Raw genomic sequence first — 16541 nt, 5'->3', positions numbered from 1 at the left:
ATGGGCGGGCGGCAAAACTGCTGCCGCAAACTCCCCCCCTCCCCAGGCACATGGAAAAAAAAAGTTGTGGGAAAAAAAAGTTGTGGAAAAGAAAAAGTATTAAAAAATAAATAAAAAATTTAGAAGTCGGCAGGGCAGCCCCAGACTCCCTGGCACAACAGCCCCCCCCTCTCTCGGTGGCCCTGTATATCTAATATATATATATATATATATATATATATATATATATATATATATATATATATATGTGTGTGTGTGTTGTTTGTAATGAGTTTCCTATAGATAAAAGTATTTCACAAAATCCTAATTGGTGCAGACTTTTCATGGAGCTTTGCTGTTTGCTGATGCATTGAAAGTTATGTGATTCCACAGAGGCTAATTACATAAAGACCATTAAGAAGCCACAGCATGAAGAATGGGGAGGTAGGGGTTTGAGTGTGGTCTAGTATTCAGAAACCACTAGTCACACCCCTACAGTAGGCTGGCCACCACCATGGAGCGGCGACAGATATGACAACAACATCTATGGGGGGCGCCAATGTCCTATCTCGCCCAGGGCACTATGTAGGCATGACATCAGGATGCACCGGCAGCATTACCATCTCCCAGAAGATACGCTCCAACTTGTAAATCTCAAGTGGTAACTCTGGTGACAAACAGCTCCAACACATACCCATATGATTGTTCTGTTGACAGGGCAAAGGTGTGTCTCTATGTGCTATGTTCCAGACATGGGTCCTCACAATGCAATAAAAACAAGTATATGTGTTATAGAATTTAGACTGTACGCTCCAATGGGGCTGATGTGAATGATTACATATTCTCTGTACAATGCTACATAATATGATTGGCACCATATAAATAAACGATAATAAGTATTCTGGTGAAATGAAATTCTAAGCCGTGAAATAATAATTTGCAACATGTGCAGGATGCATGCTCTTCTAAGGTTTGAATTTATATAGTAGTTCATTTCAAGTTCAGTAATGACAATTGACAATGCATTTCTGATTATAATTATATTTTAGTTTTATGAGAGTCTAACATTTTTAACAGTATGTATCAGTATATACATTGAATGTGTAGCATGTTTATCAATCTACAGTATACAGTGAGTGTGTATTGCATGCATCACTATATACAGCAGTGGCGGATCCAGGCGGGGGCGATCGGGACGATCGCCCCCCCTAGCAGACACTTGCTGCCGACGGCTGCACACTATGTGCAGGTCCGTCCAGCCGTGACAAGCAGGGACAGTGTGCTGCCCGGCTGCTCTGACAAACACAGTCAGAGCAGCCGGGCAGCACACTGTCCCTGCTTGTCACGGCTGGACGGACCTGCACATAATGTGCAGCCGTCAGCAGCCTAAGATGTTAGAAAGGGGCGGGGCCTAAATCGCCCCCCCCCCTAAATCGCCCCGGGTACAGCATTTTTCTAGATCCGGCCCTGATATACAGTCAGTTTATACCATGTTTATTAATATACAGTATACACAGGTGGAGGGGCAGAGAACTGCGAGTGGTTGCAACATATCTACTTCTTCAGAGGTGAATATACATATTAGGTTGTATATTTTCCCAGAACTCCATGTCTATTAATGACAAAGTAATTTGCAGTACAGATCCCTATCTCATATATAGCTCATTGTAAATATGTATATTGTGTATTGTATATTGATGTAGCAGTGAGGTTGTTATTCATTGTCCTTAAAGTGAAGTCAGAGGGGTTATGGGTAGGGATCAGGTTGCAAGATACAGGTACAGGGGAAGGTCAATTAGTATCCATTGTTCTCAACATGGCTAGTTCAGACATTTTGTCTAGAACCCAGCAGGGGACCTTCTGTGGAAGTACAGATCATCTCCACTGCCCCTCCAACCCCCTGAAACAGCACCCACCAATGGTTAAGAAGGATAGACCCAGGCGTTTGCCCAGGGAGGGAAAAACACTGTGTAAAATAGACCTTAGATATAAGGAGCCATCCCAGAAAGGGGGGGGTATATTCATTCTGGGACTGGAAGCTGCAGGGTGGCTGGTTTTAGAGTTGTCGTTCTCTACCAGTGAATTATATCGGCAGATCCACGGTTTGTCAAGTCCGGACAGCCAGGTGACTGTAACTTCTTAAGCTAATGGGATAAGGGACAGATAATGCCACTAAAGCTCTTGTCCACTCTCTTATTATCTCCCGCTTGGACTACTGTAACCTCTTCCTTACTGGCCTCCCCCGCTCTCATCTCGCTCCCCTTCGCTCTGTACTCAATGCTGCCACCAGGTTCATTTTCCTTTCTCGCCGCTCCTCTTCTGTCTCCCCCTCGACCAATCCCTCCACTGGCTCCCCATCCCCTACACAATCGTGTTCAAGCTCCTCACTCTTACTTTCAAAACCCTCTCCAACTCCACTGCTCCCTACATCTCCAACCTAATCTCCATTCACGCTCCATCCCGCCCTTTGCGCTCGGCTAACGACCGCCGCCTCTCTTCCCCCCTGGTTACCTCCTCCCATGCTCGCATCCAAGACTTCTCCCGCGCTGCCCCCCTCCACTGGAACCAGCTCCCCCGCTCCATCAGAACTTCCCCCAACCTGTCTAGCTTCAAACGGGCCTTAAAAACCCACCTCTTCCTTAAAGCCCTCCAGTCCCCCACCTAATTGACCTCCTCCCAGTCTCCCCCTACCCCCCTCCCACTCCTGCCCTCCCTCCTGTCCGCCTCTTACCTCCCTCCTTTTCATTCTCCTCCGTCTCTGCCTCTGTTCTCCCCATTCCCTCTTCCTACCATTGCGTCTCTGTCCGTCCTACCCTCCCCTTAGATTGTAAGCTCCTTCGAGCAGGGCCTCCTCTCCTTCTGTTCTCCACCACCTTAACTCTGCTCTTCAGCTCCTTGTCTCTTCCACGAGGTCTTCCTGCCCTTCTACCCCTCTCTCTACCCCGCTTGGGGCTCTCACCTCTCATCTAGCTGTACATTGAGCTTCGGAGTTACTGTGCTTTTTGTTAACTGTACCGTGCTGTCTCACCCTGTATCGTGTTTCTGTCTGTCCCTGTTCGGCGCTACGGATAGCTAGTGGCGCCCTATAAATAAAAAATAATAATAATAATAATAATAATAATGTGGTAAACCTGTCTGGCATTTATTTACTGTGTGTATATAATAATCTAGTGATTGCTTTTGTTACAATAAATGTACTGTTGTACTTTTCTAACTGCATTTGCCTGAATGACTGAGAACCCTAGAAGGTACTGGGTAGACTTCCCTGGTATAGTAAGGACCCGTAGGTGGCCAACCAGCGTGAAGTGGGTAACATTGGGCCAAATAAACCTGGTATTTTCACATTTTTGGTGGCAGCAGTGGGATCACTCAGTCTCAGGTCCTCTCTGGGTAGAGCTGCAGGGGAACTATATTGTGATACATTCCAGGGCTCTGCAAAGCAGTTAGCACTAGAAGCCAGTTGCCACATTATTACAATAAATGTACTGTTATACTTTTCTAACTGCATTTGCCTGTGTGACTAATAAGAACCTTAGAGGGTACTGGGTAGACTTCCCTGGCATAGGAATGCACCCGTGGGTGGCCAGCCAGAGTGAAGTGGGTAGAATTGGGTCAGAAAACCTGGTATCTTCACACAGTCTGCTCTGTCTATCTATGTAAGGCAATTGCCTTACATAGATAGAACAGACTGCATTATACAGATAGGTGTATGTGCAATATAAGGTCACATCAGGATGCATACAAAACTGTTTAGGTAGAGTGTACGTACACCCAGATTTAAATTGAAAAGCATTTTGAGATCCGCTTTGATTTGAAAACGATTGGGACTACACAAGTTCTGTGCTCTTTCTTCATAGTCCAGAATTAGGAATGTACCTGCAAAGTCCTCGTCTAGGAACGGAAAGAGTACAGAGACGGCACCCAAGGAATACTGAGACCCAGAAGTTCCTTTACTCTTCCTTTTCCATCTATTGTTGTGAGCCTTTTTGGGAATAAAGGACTGGTTAAATAGGACAGAACACAAAGACAATTAAAAGGTTGGGATAACTGGAGAAATATAAGATGGCATAGAAGCACTGTAGGTAGGACCTGTGATAGAGCAAACTGTTCAATCACAGCATCAGTAAAAAGCTGTAAACTTGTGAGAATAGGATCTCTGGTCTCAAAAAAAGGGATTTGCCCATTCTAAAGATCTCCCTCTAAAATTGGACAGTAAGTATATTTACTTGCGTTGGGTATTGACAAGATCTGGTATGGAGAGAAAATAGGATAAACAAATATTCATAAGGGCACTTAATTGAGTAATGTCCCCATCAAAGGTGGTTGGAATTCTGGAACAGAGGATGAATCAGTAGTCCCGGCAATTTTAGATGATGGAGTAGTAGAAACCTTAGTGGAAGAAGAGGCAGGAGCACAGAACATGAGACTTGGGGATCCTAGAACATTAACATGAATTACCTGAACTAGCTGGACTGGAGTCCCCGACTGGGCCAGCAGAAGTCCCGGACTGAGGCAGCGGGAGTCTCTGACTGGGACAACAGGAGAGCAGGAGTCCCTGACTGGGACAACAGGAGAGCAGGAGTCCCTGACTGGGGACAACAGGAGAGCAGGAGTCCCTGACTGGGGACAACAGGAGAGCAGGAGTCCCTGACTGGGGACAACAGGAGAGCAGGAGTCCCTGACTGGGGACAACAGGAGAGCAGGAGTCCCTGACTGGGGACAACAGGAAAGCAGGAGTCCCCGACTGGGAAAACAGGAGAGCAGGAGTCCCTGACTGGGAAAACAATATTATCTTTGATGGAGTTGATAGCTCAAATTTAGAAAGAGCACAAGTCTCTGGGGGCTCAGACAGAGCACATAATCTAGAGGGCTCAGGCTGAACACATTACCTAAAGGGCCCAGGCTGAGCATACAACTCAGAAGGCCCCGACTAGGCCCACATCTCGGAAGGAGGCCTGGACTGGGCAGACAGCTCGGAAGGAGGCCTTAACTGGGCAGACAGCTTGGAAGGAGGCCCAGACTGGGCAGACAGCTCGGAAGCAGGCACGGACTGGGCAGACAGCTCGGAAGGAGGCCCGGACTGGGCAGACTCTCTGGAGCAGGCTGGAGGGACAGGGCCCTCTCTGGAACAGGCTGGAGGGACAGAGACCTCTCTGGAACAGGCTGGAGGGACAGGGACCTCTCTGGAACAGGCTGGAGGGACAGGGACCTCTCTGGAACAGGCTGGAGGGACAGGGCCTTCTCTGGAGCAGGCTGGAGGACAGCCATCTTTAAAGAAGATTTAGAAAGTAATTCCGAGCTAAATATATTTTCTGAGTACAGAGAAACCTTGGGATAACTTAGTGGTAATTTGAGTCTGCGTAACGGACATCAAGAAGTGCTCTGAGCTGGCACAGTAGAGGGATAGATGGTTAACAGATAAAGAGAGATGTGGGTGGTCTGCCAGTCTAGAATCTTCAGAGGCAGGGTTTGCAGGTATTAGAACAGAGGCAGCACCATTAGAATCTTTATGACCAAGAAAAGGCTCTGGAGGATGTGCTGCATTCAGGACATTTTCTCTGCTGGCATCATTGCTCCTGAAGAAATATTTGTGGAGGAACCAAACAAAACAGAGAGCGGAAGTTGTTTGAGCAACTCGATTAGTAGTGTAGAGACTTGTGTAATTTGAGAACAAAGTTGTAGTATCTCATTCTGAAGCATCTGAAATTGAGGGATTTCAAACATGGTGATATATTTACTAAACCTCGGGTTTGAAAAAGTGGAGATATTGCTTATAGCAACCAATCAGATTCTAGCTGTAATTTTGTAGAATGTACTAAATAAATAACTAGAATCTTATTGGTTGCTATAGGCAACATCTCCACGCAATCTATAAATTAAATGAGATTAATTTAGGGGAAACTATAATGGAAAAGGATTTGGGACTCGTAGACAGTAGACTTAGCAATAGTGCTCAATGTCAAGCAGCAGCTGCAAGGGCAAATAAAGTATTGGCATGCATAAAAAGGGGGAAAGATGCAGGGGAAGACAGTGTAATTTTGCCACTGTATAAATCGTTGGTAAGACCTCATCTTGAATATGGAGTACAGTTCTGGCACCACTCTATAAAAAATATATTTTGCAAATAGAAAGGGTTCAGAGAAGGGCGATAAAATTGATAAAGGGTATAGAATCATTAAGTTATCTGTGTTAAACCTCATATTCCATTTAGCCGCCCAATCCTCCAGTTTATTTAAGTCCCTCTGTAGAGAAGCTACAGAGGGACTTAATCTCTGATTTTAATCTCTGATTTTATTACCTTACAGAGTTTAGTGTCATCTGCAAAAATAGAAACTTTACTCTCTAAACCATCACCAAGGTCATTAATAAATATATTAAAAAGGAGTGGTCCCAGCACGGAACCTTGAGGTACTCCACTTAAGACCTTTGACCAATTAGAAAATGTTCCATTTATCACAACTCTCTGTTCCCTATTCTCTAACCAGTTTTCGATCCAAGTACAAATTTTGATTTCTAGACCCAGTTCCCTTATTTTGTAAACCAACCTCTTGTGTGGCACTGTATCAAAGGCCTTTGCAAAATCTAAGTAGACCACATCTACTGTCCTGCCCTGGTCTAAGTTCCCACTAACTTCCTCGTAGAAACTAATTAGATTAGTTTGACATGACCTATCCCTCACAAATCCATGTTGATTCCCGCTAATAAATTTATTACGTACCAAGTAATCCTGAATACTGTCCCTTAAAATACCTTCCAGTAGTTTCCCCACTATTGATGTCAGGCTTACAGGTCTATAATTCTCTGGTTGTGATCTCGTCCCCTTTTTAAACAATGGCACCACATCTGCTATTCGCCAATCCCTTGGTACTGAGCCTGATGAGATTGAATCTCTGAAAATTAAGAATAGCGGTCTAGCTATTTCCAAGTTTAACTCCATAAGGACCCTTGGGTGTATCTGGACCTGGAGCTTTATTTATCTTAATATTCTTCAGTCGCCTTTGGACTTCTTCCTCTGACAACCAAGTATTAATTAATGGCATGGTTTCATTTCCATTTCTATGTATTACTCCTGCCATTTGTTCCTCTCTGGTAAATACTGAAGAAAAGAACGTGTTTAATATCTCTGCTTTTTCCTTAGTATCATTTATCAATTCACCCATCTCACTTCTTAGGGGTCCTATATTATCTTTTTTAATCCTTTTGCCATTTATATACTTAAAAAACTTTTTGGGGTTTGTCTTACTTTCTTTTGCAACGTGCCTTTCATTTTCTAATTTAGCCAATCTAATTTCCTTTTTGCATGTTTTATTACATTCCTTGTACCTATGGAAGGACTCCTCTGACCCTTCAGACTTAAACAATTTAAATGCACGCTTCTTCCTTTGCATTTCTTCCCTTACCTTTTTATTTAGCCACATTGGTTTAGACTTAATTCTTTTACATTTATTTCCCATAGGAATTAACCTTATACGTGTATGTTTCCAACAACATTTTAAAGACAGCCCACATTTCTTCCGTATTTTTTCCTTCAAAGGCTTTGTCCCAGTCTATGCTCTTTATAGACTCCTTTAGCATATTAAAATTTACCTTTTTAAAGTTTAAAGTCCTAGTTGATCCCTTATACTGTTGTTTCTGGAAACTAATTTCAAATGAGACCATATTATGATCACTGTTTCCCAAGTGCTCCTTTACTTGAATATTTGATATTACGTCTACATTGTTTGTTATTACTAGGTCCAGTAAAGTCCGGTTCCTAGTTAGTTTCTCAACTAATTGGGACATGTAATGGTCTTTTAGCGTGCTCAGAAACCTATTTCCCCTAGCTGTACCGCAGGTCTCAGTACTCCAATCAATGTCCGGATAATTAAAATCCCCCATAATTAAAATTTGACCCAGTTGTGTAGCCTTTTCAATTTGCTGTAGAAGTTGGGCTTCCTCAATCGTACTAATATCTGGCGGTTTATAGCATATCCCTATCAGAAACTTCTCTGAACTTTTTCCTCCGCTGGATATTTCCACCCACAATGCCTCTATATTATCACCAATATTCTCATATATAACTTCCTGAATACTTGGTTTTAATTCTGGCTTAATATAAAGACATACTCCTCCTCCCCTTTTATTTACCCTATCCCTCCTGAAGAGAGAATAGCCTTCCAAGTTGACTGCCCAGTCATGTGTATCATCCCACCAGGTCTCCGTAATACCTATAATATCATACTGCTCATTCATTGCTACTAGTTCTAACTCCCCCATTTTACCTGTCAGGCTTCTTGCATTTGCAAGCATACACTTAAGTCTATTGCCTCCCTTAGGTATTTCTTTTTGCTTTAAAAAGGGCCGCTCCTTATCAGCTATGCTTCCCTTTCCCCCCTCTCCACCCCCTTTACTCTTGTTAAATTCCTCCTTACTACTCTCAATGTCTATCCCATAAATACTTGCTTGCCCCTCCCCCCCGGAGCCTAGTTTAAAATCTCCTCCAACCTTCTAACCATCCTCTCCCCTAGCACTGCAGCCCCCTCCTCATTCAGGTGCAATCCATCACGACAATAAAGATGGCAACTGACCGAGAAATCAGCCCAGTGCTCTAAGAATCCAAAACCCTACTAATACACATACTCTGTGTTATTAGAGCTTCCGTTGTGACCCTTGTCTAGATTCCTGGGGGTAAATGTATCAAGATGAGAGTTTTCCGGCAGGTTTGAAAAACCAATCAGATTCGTGCTATCATTTATTTAGTACATTCTACAAAATGATAGCTAGAATCTGATTGGTTGCTATAGGCAACATCTCCACTTTTCAAACCCGCCGGAAAACTCTCAGCCTGATACATTTACCTCCTGGACTTTGTTTGTTTGCTGATTGCCCTGACCTCTGGATCTGTATCCTGGATATTCTTGTTTGCCGCCACCCTTTACCTTATTGCCTATTCCTAACCAGGCCTGCCTCCAGACTTCTCGCTACTTTCTGGATTGGCTCCTCCTACCTGTCGACTGTGGTGTTGTTTATAAACTTACACTACATTAGAGTTAAGACCTGGGGGCATCCGAGTACCTGTGAGAACATCAAGCTCTACAGGAAAGACGGGTGCTATACGTGAAGACCTCTACAAGCAATTCTGTAAGTTTATGATAAGACCCACTAGCGTAACACACATGTGCAGTGCTGATATGTGTATTAGTAAAAAAAAAACAAAAAAAACTTCCATACAATTGTAAATGAAACCCATAGTTTCAGATAGTCACAAAGCACAATTTATTAAACCATTGACAGCTCAAAAATGTGCTAATTTACAACTATAAATATCTAGATTGACATAATGTTTAAATGTTTACTATAGGTTAAAGGTACTAATAGAGAAAACAAAGGATACAATTTTAAAATCATGCACTCCTGAACTCGATGTTATACATTTTGATGCTTAATTACCCCTATTGAAATATTAAAAGGTAAATGAAAGATGATGTAGTTTGGTGATTGTAATAGAAATCTATAACAATCTCCAAATTATTTTATTGTTTTAACTACTACGTTTTTAATATTTTTCTAGACGTAATTATACAACATGTGATTTATGTCCACTTTTTAATTGTGATTAATAAACTTTATGTTTTTATGAAATAATCCCAAAAATTATGGAGTAGCGAGTCCAAGAATACTTGGTAAAGAAAACCCTGTGACAGGGTTGACTTACTTTGCATTCTTTTTGGGAGAGTCTACAGATTTGTCTTAAGGTGCCTTCAGCCACCAGACACTTACTGACTGTAAACAGTAACTGCTCACCACCGCCATGCCCTGAATTGTAGGAGAATTGTCATTGCTGTCACCAGGATCCTTCACTGGCACCTGGAACCATTTACTGCTGGGTGGTATATGTAACTGCTGCAGCACCTTTTTGCTAGTGACTGTAGCTGGTTCCTTCTGACCGCTTACTATGCATCAGGACTGCAGGGTAGCAGGTATTGCTTTGACTTGGAATGCTAAGTTCAACACAGGGTTTCCAAGGGATGGATTAAAAGGTTCGCTCTGTAAAGTACAGGAATTCAGCAGACATAGATGGTTTGCAGGAAGAGAGCATGATCTTTAGGAATACTAATGCCCAATTCAATAAGCAGCATAAATGGTGATACGTTGTGTATTGTGCGCACAATTACTCTGCGCATGCCCAGAACTGGACCATATGCCAAAGAACGCAGAAATTTCCAATTCATCTTTGAGCTCAATGATTTCAGTGGCAAAACGGGGAGGGGACTGGACATATGCACCTAGTCAATATACAGTAGGAGTGCGCCAAGCTCGAGCTTACACAGCAGCGTCAGATTCAAGCTTTGGGCATCTTAAAAGTACATGATTTTCAGTCTTAACACTTGCACCAACTACAGGTCTGGTGTAAGTGCTGATTACTAGTGATGACAACTGTGTATGCATGCTAGGACATGTGTTTGTAATTAGAAGCAACTGTAAAAAAGTATTATGTACAGTAGGAATTTATAACATTTGTTTATTTTTTACTGTTTTGTCTTTGTGACTTCATAATCCATATGTATTGGACTTATGCTGAAGTGCCTTGCCTGCAGAATGGACCTAGACCCGTATTCATCAACAGATGTACTGTATCATCACATCCGCTCCTTGTTGCTTAGGACGTGCGTATACCTAAAATAACGCACATTACGTTCGTTTGCTTGTCAAACCGCATGGAAAATGTCATGGGCTTTTTTAGGCCTGCTCTATTACGTAAAATATCTCAAACTGCATGCAGTATGTGCCACCTCTAGAGTCTACATAATCAGTTTTTCTTCTGGTGGTTTGGGAATTTCCAAACCACCATACATAGCATGCGGTTTGAGTTTTCAGGCTCCAAACAGCAGGATAGTAAACCCTGTGGTTTGGGGCTAAAAGCTGCATGCAATGTGTAGTTGTTTTCAAACCACACACACTGCTTTATACATTTCCCCCATAACAGGGACGCACGCAGGATTTTTAAGGGGGGTCTCCCCCCACCAAAAAACGAGAGCGCAGCTGCGCCTGCATCCGCGCCTGCATCCGCGCATGTGCAGGTGCTCCATTTCGGCAGCGCTGTACTATACAGCAGCGGTGCTGTATACGGACGCTTCTTTGACAGCGCCGTCGCTGCTATATAGTACAGTGCCGCTATGTAGGGGTACTTCTTTAGCGGAGGGGAGGGGTTTCTGGAGACCCATAAACCCCCTCCTGCGTGCGTCCCTGCATAATTGCTTAAAGCAGTTATCCCTCAAATTGGGGTGCACTGACTTTGTGATCAATGTTCCCTAAGCCACCTGCATTTTAATAGCATTAATAGCATTGTGCATGCAATCAGCATATTATTACTGCATGTACAGCACATATTAACTTAGGCATTTGAATGAGGCATTATGAAAATACCATCCTCACTGCACTTTAATTTTGACAAACATGTTGCTGTCTGAGCCCTTGGTATATATCCCCAATACAACTTCTATTTTACTCTATCAATATCCCATTGTAGAAGGGTCTACTACAATCCTGTATATATGACAATTATACATGAGGAATTCATTTCATTTCCCAAGTGAAAGAATAATAACAATTAAGTAAATGACTATAATCCACCTTGCCACATGCAACCAAATCTGCAAGAAAAACACAAGATGCCAAATGACTAAAGGAAAATAAAACATAAGTTAGTTACAAACTCAATGCATGTTTCTTTTTTTTCTTCTCCTGATTCACTAAGCAGGCAGACAATATAGGAAGGATGTAAGACCGCAACATAATATTCAAAAACATGTGGTTTAATTAATTTTATATCATGCTATTATTGTTATCATTTATTATTAATAATAATAATAATAATAATAATAATAATAATAGTATTTATAAAGTGGAAATATTGTACATAGCTTTGTAGCATTATATTTCGAACATTTTAAATAAATGTAGATACTGCATTTACATATTATAATATTTTATTACATAGAAGAATGACCCTGTAGAGGAGTTGCTGGCATGAAGCAGCTGTTTATGTCCAAAGATGTTAATCAGAATTAACACAATACATCTAGCAGACGTTTATTCATTATAGCACAAACAAAGAGACAAATTTTAAACCAGAGCCCACATTTTATAAATAACTGTTACAGGAACATGGATACAATTTCACTAAATCTCATTACATTGTTGCAAAGTTAAATAGTAAAAGTATAACCTGTACTAAATTTTGTAGTCTCCAACCTCCATGCAATGTTTACCAAATATTTGTTATTTTATATTTTTCAGTTCCTACATAAATATTTACTGATACCTAACATTTAATATTTAAGTTCCAGATCATGAAATCAATTGAATCTATGTTATTCTGTGAGGTTTCGGTGCTACAGACAACTCACTACCAGCTCTCTGCAAAGCTGAAGCTGAACGATTTGTGCATCAAATTAAGAAGAACTTGCAGGGGATGAGTGGGTGTGAGGGAGATAAGGGTATACTGTACATTGATTAAACCTAAAAATAAAGGTGAAAAGTGTATGTTTCACTTACCAAAGGTGGCTAAGGTTTTCACAAGGACAGTGAGCAGCAGAGCTAGATGGCAAGATGACATGTCTGCACTGAATAAAATAGATGGCTCTGGATCTACCTCTCTCTCTGGTGCTGAACAGGTAGTGAGCTCCACAGCTTGCTGAATATAAAGCCTCTTGCAGGAGACGAAATAGGAGCCCAACAAGTCTGTTAGAGGAACTGGAGGCATCTCAAAATGTAAAACAACACTACAGTGTGTGTCTGTGCCCCTTTTTTGTTTCCTTTTCAGTTCTTTAAGATTTCTTAATTTTTGTCTCCTGTAGCTGCTTCTTGTTTCTGATTTGATTTCCCCCCCCCCCTCATTGTTTGGTTTGTTTCATTATTTTATACACTGTTCTACCTTTCTTACTCCTCCTTCTGTGATTGAGCACATATTAAATGATGGACACAACTAGTCTGTAAGTCCCATACAGGCGAAAGGAGATAACAAACGGGATTTTATATTGTGGGAGAAGATATTTAAATAAGCTTGAAGTTATAGAGAGTGGGCATACATAGGAGACTTCTTACTTTACCACTCAAACAACCCGATCATTGAATGTTAGCCGGTACTTCTCTTTCCTATGCATTTTATGTGGAAAGTTGTTTTTTTCTAGGGAGCTATTCTACCGATGAAATGAAAATATTACAAACTACAAAGGTTGCGCATGATATGTAGACAGTCCCAATGTCCCCATAGTCTTAGGATTTAATACATTAATAAGCAGTGTCTTAGAAGAAAAATGTTAAAATGGAATAGAATTGTCCTGTGATATCATACTTGCCAACTTTTGAAAAATCCTTTAAGGGAGATTTTAGAAGTAACACCTAGGCCACCAAAGGGTGTGTCCTGCTCCAGACGAGTCGTGTGGTTATGTCCACCCATGGGTGTGTCCAACACCACCGGGTAGAACCTACACTACTGTACACAAAAAAATGAAGAAAGAAAAAAAAAAAGAATAATAATAATGACAATGTACTTACTTGTAATACAAGCCTTGGGTCTACTCACTTGAGACCCATGGATCTTCAATCTTCTTGCTGTTCCCTGATATATGGACATACTGGCTAGTGTTCCTGCGCTAATCCGGACTCATAGGCATGATGGCTTTTGCGTCATCATGTGGGTGACCTACTTCATCACATGTGCACATGTAAGCCAGCAGTTTGGGTGCCTCAGTGGCAATCTGCAAACCTAGTCTACCTTGCCGGGAGTCCAGGAGGTCTCCAAATTTTCAGGAGTTTCCCAGACATTCTCGGGGAGTTCTAGGATGCAATGTTTCCACCAAGCATTGCATCCCCCTCTACAGAATTTCTTATTCCACTTCCATCAGATAGTGTTCCCTTACAGAAAACCTTACCCATATCCCACTAGATAATCCCCTCTTTACAGAACTCACTACCCCACTTTCACCAGTCACTCCCCCCCCCAAAAAAAACTGCTCCCCACCCTTACAAATATCAGAGCATTTTCACTAGACATTGCCCTAATTCTCCTCCCCACTACAACTCAACAGGGCTTCTGATACTAGTCCCTGCTTCCTGCCTCTGCGGAATCCACCTTCAAACTTCCACCAGTCCTCACTATACTCCATCACTCACTCACCTGGCTGCAAACACAATCAGAGCAGCCTGGCAGAAGCTTGTTTTCTTATTACAGCTATCTATTGATCAAGGGTGGAAAAGAGGATAGAACAGGTAGTCAGTGTGGTTTAATATGCAAATAATGGGTACTCTTCTACTATAAAGCAACTTCACTCAAGTTTTCAAGTATCTCCAACATGTTGTTTTGAGGGTCAATAAGCATCCAACTTTCTCTACAGAAAGCCTCAAACCATAACCTATTGAGAGTACTAGAAAACCCTGCTTTAAAGTACTCATTTATTAGCAGAGACGTAGTTTTCAACTCTTTAGTTTTTCTCATTGTTTCATGCAATGTGTTTCCTAAACATGTATTTTCCTCTTTAAACCTTCATTGTGGTTGCACTATTAGAACTTAAGAGCGATATTATGAGGAAAGCCAGAGGTTCTAGAAAACAGATTTTGACAGATTGTGTTCTTCCCTGACCTGTTGCAATACACCATTTGACCGCAAGCTTTATCAATGCCTCTATTAGAAATGCTGAGAACCAACTGGCCATAATTGTGAAATGTTCAGTTCCCCTCTGACATGGCTTGGCCACCAACAGATCCTTAATATTATTGTATCTTGTTTAGGGTAGTATAAATGTATTATATTACAGAGCCTGGGGATTTAATTACATTTTATGTATATACTATGTAATAATTTAATCAACTTTGTTTTATTTTGAAATCAGACATTGACTTTTCTAATGAGCAATGTATTTAATTCAATTGTGTTATGTAAAATTAATATAATTTACCTATTTAATTTATTTTACTTACCAGCTAAATTAATAGTTGCAAATATGTGTATTGATGGAGCTTCTTCTCATATATTGTGGTTTTCATAGTGCATTTAGCAGTCTATTTATTATAGGGAGTTTAATTTTATATGGGAGTATTTATTGTGTTTAAGGCTTGTCCCTATTTTCCAAAGCCCCTTGGTCGGCGAAGGCTACCACCTGCTGTAGCCAGCAATAGCCTTCGCTGGAGTCCCCTGGAGAAATTTCCTCACGCAAAGCATGGAGAAACCTAGCCAGAAACAAGCCTCTTTACCGTGGATAGCGCCAGTACTTGTCCTCCGATCGCTATCATCTGAGGATGGCAATAGCAGAGGGAGAATACATAAAGAAAGGCTTTATTTATTTATTTATTTATTTAAATAAGGTATTTCTTTGAATTAGAATGGTCTGGCTCAATTACATTTTTATTTTATTTTTTATTTAGAGTTATTTTTTTATTTTATTTTTAACCGATCTGTAATTTTGACAAGCTGGCTCATACAAAAGAAATCTTCTCATGAATAAATGTAGGCATCTGGAGGCTGTAAGAAAGCACTAATACTAAAAGACTTGTACATTTTTTCAAATCATTTATTTATCTTTTTAGAATTGATTGAATAAAATTTATTTTGGCATACTATATTAGATCTTATTTTTTTTAACAAAATTTTCAAGCAGAACACTTTGATCAAAATTTTCATAGCTATGAATGGACATTAATGGCTTATTCAGACATGCCGTTTTTTTTGTCTTACAAATGTAAAGAAAAATAAGAAAAACATGGTTGTAGTACAGCAGGATAGAGATCAGTTGATCGCTATGCCATGCTGCAATTATAGGAAAATGCAACAGAACTATGTCTACATTTACATTGCTTTTAGACTTACTGAAGGTCAATAAAGCACATTTCTCTAAAGCTATGCAGATAAAGTGCTATTTCAGTGTTCTTGCTGTACTTAGGTTGAGCAGCATTCATCTGCTTGTAGAACACAGAGGTCATGTTAATTGTAATCTATGAAAAAGGATTGTAGGAGTGTATGTTAACAACAAGAAATTTATATAACAAATATGTTCTTATAGTTAACATTAGTTTTGCATTCTGAAATTAGTTAACTGTATTTCACATAATGGGGCAGGGACTGATGTGAGAGTTCTCTGTACAGCGCTGCGGAATTAGTGGCGTTGTATAAATAAATGGTGATGATGATGATGATGATGATTATGATGTCTAGTGTTCAGCAAGTGGCTAAACACAGCTCAACAATACCATAGACACTGTAGCAACGCAACCTAAGGGCTAAACTTCACAACTTCACTTGTGATTTGTGGACTGCAACAAATAGTAACAGATTAGTTACATGATGTGTCCATACGGCTCAAGCAACAGACAATTGCTTTAACTCGTGACAGTCTGAGTGTGTAGAAGCTTGCTGCACCTTTGTTGGATCATTCTTGATTTACGGCAAATTCTATCAAACTTTAACAGGAGATGTGGTTTGTCACAATTCACATGCAGCATATTGCAATAAAGCATATAAAACACATGTTATTTTGTAGCATGTGACACTATTTGCAAAATACATATCATTAGTGTAACCCTAC

The sequence above is a fragment of the Mixophyes fleayi genome, chromosome 1, assembly GCF_038048845.1.
Source record: "Mixophyes fleayi isolate aMixFle1 chromosome 1, aMixFle1.hap1, whole genome shotgun sequence".
Taxonomy (NCBI): domain Eukaryota; kingdom Metazoa; phylum Chordata; class Amphibia; order Anura; family Limnodynastidae; genus Mixophyes; species Mixophyes fleayi.
This window is presented reverse-complemented; position numbering follows the sequence as displayed.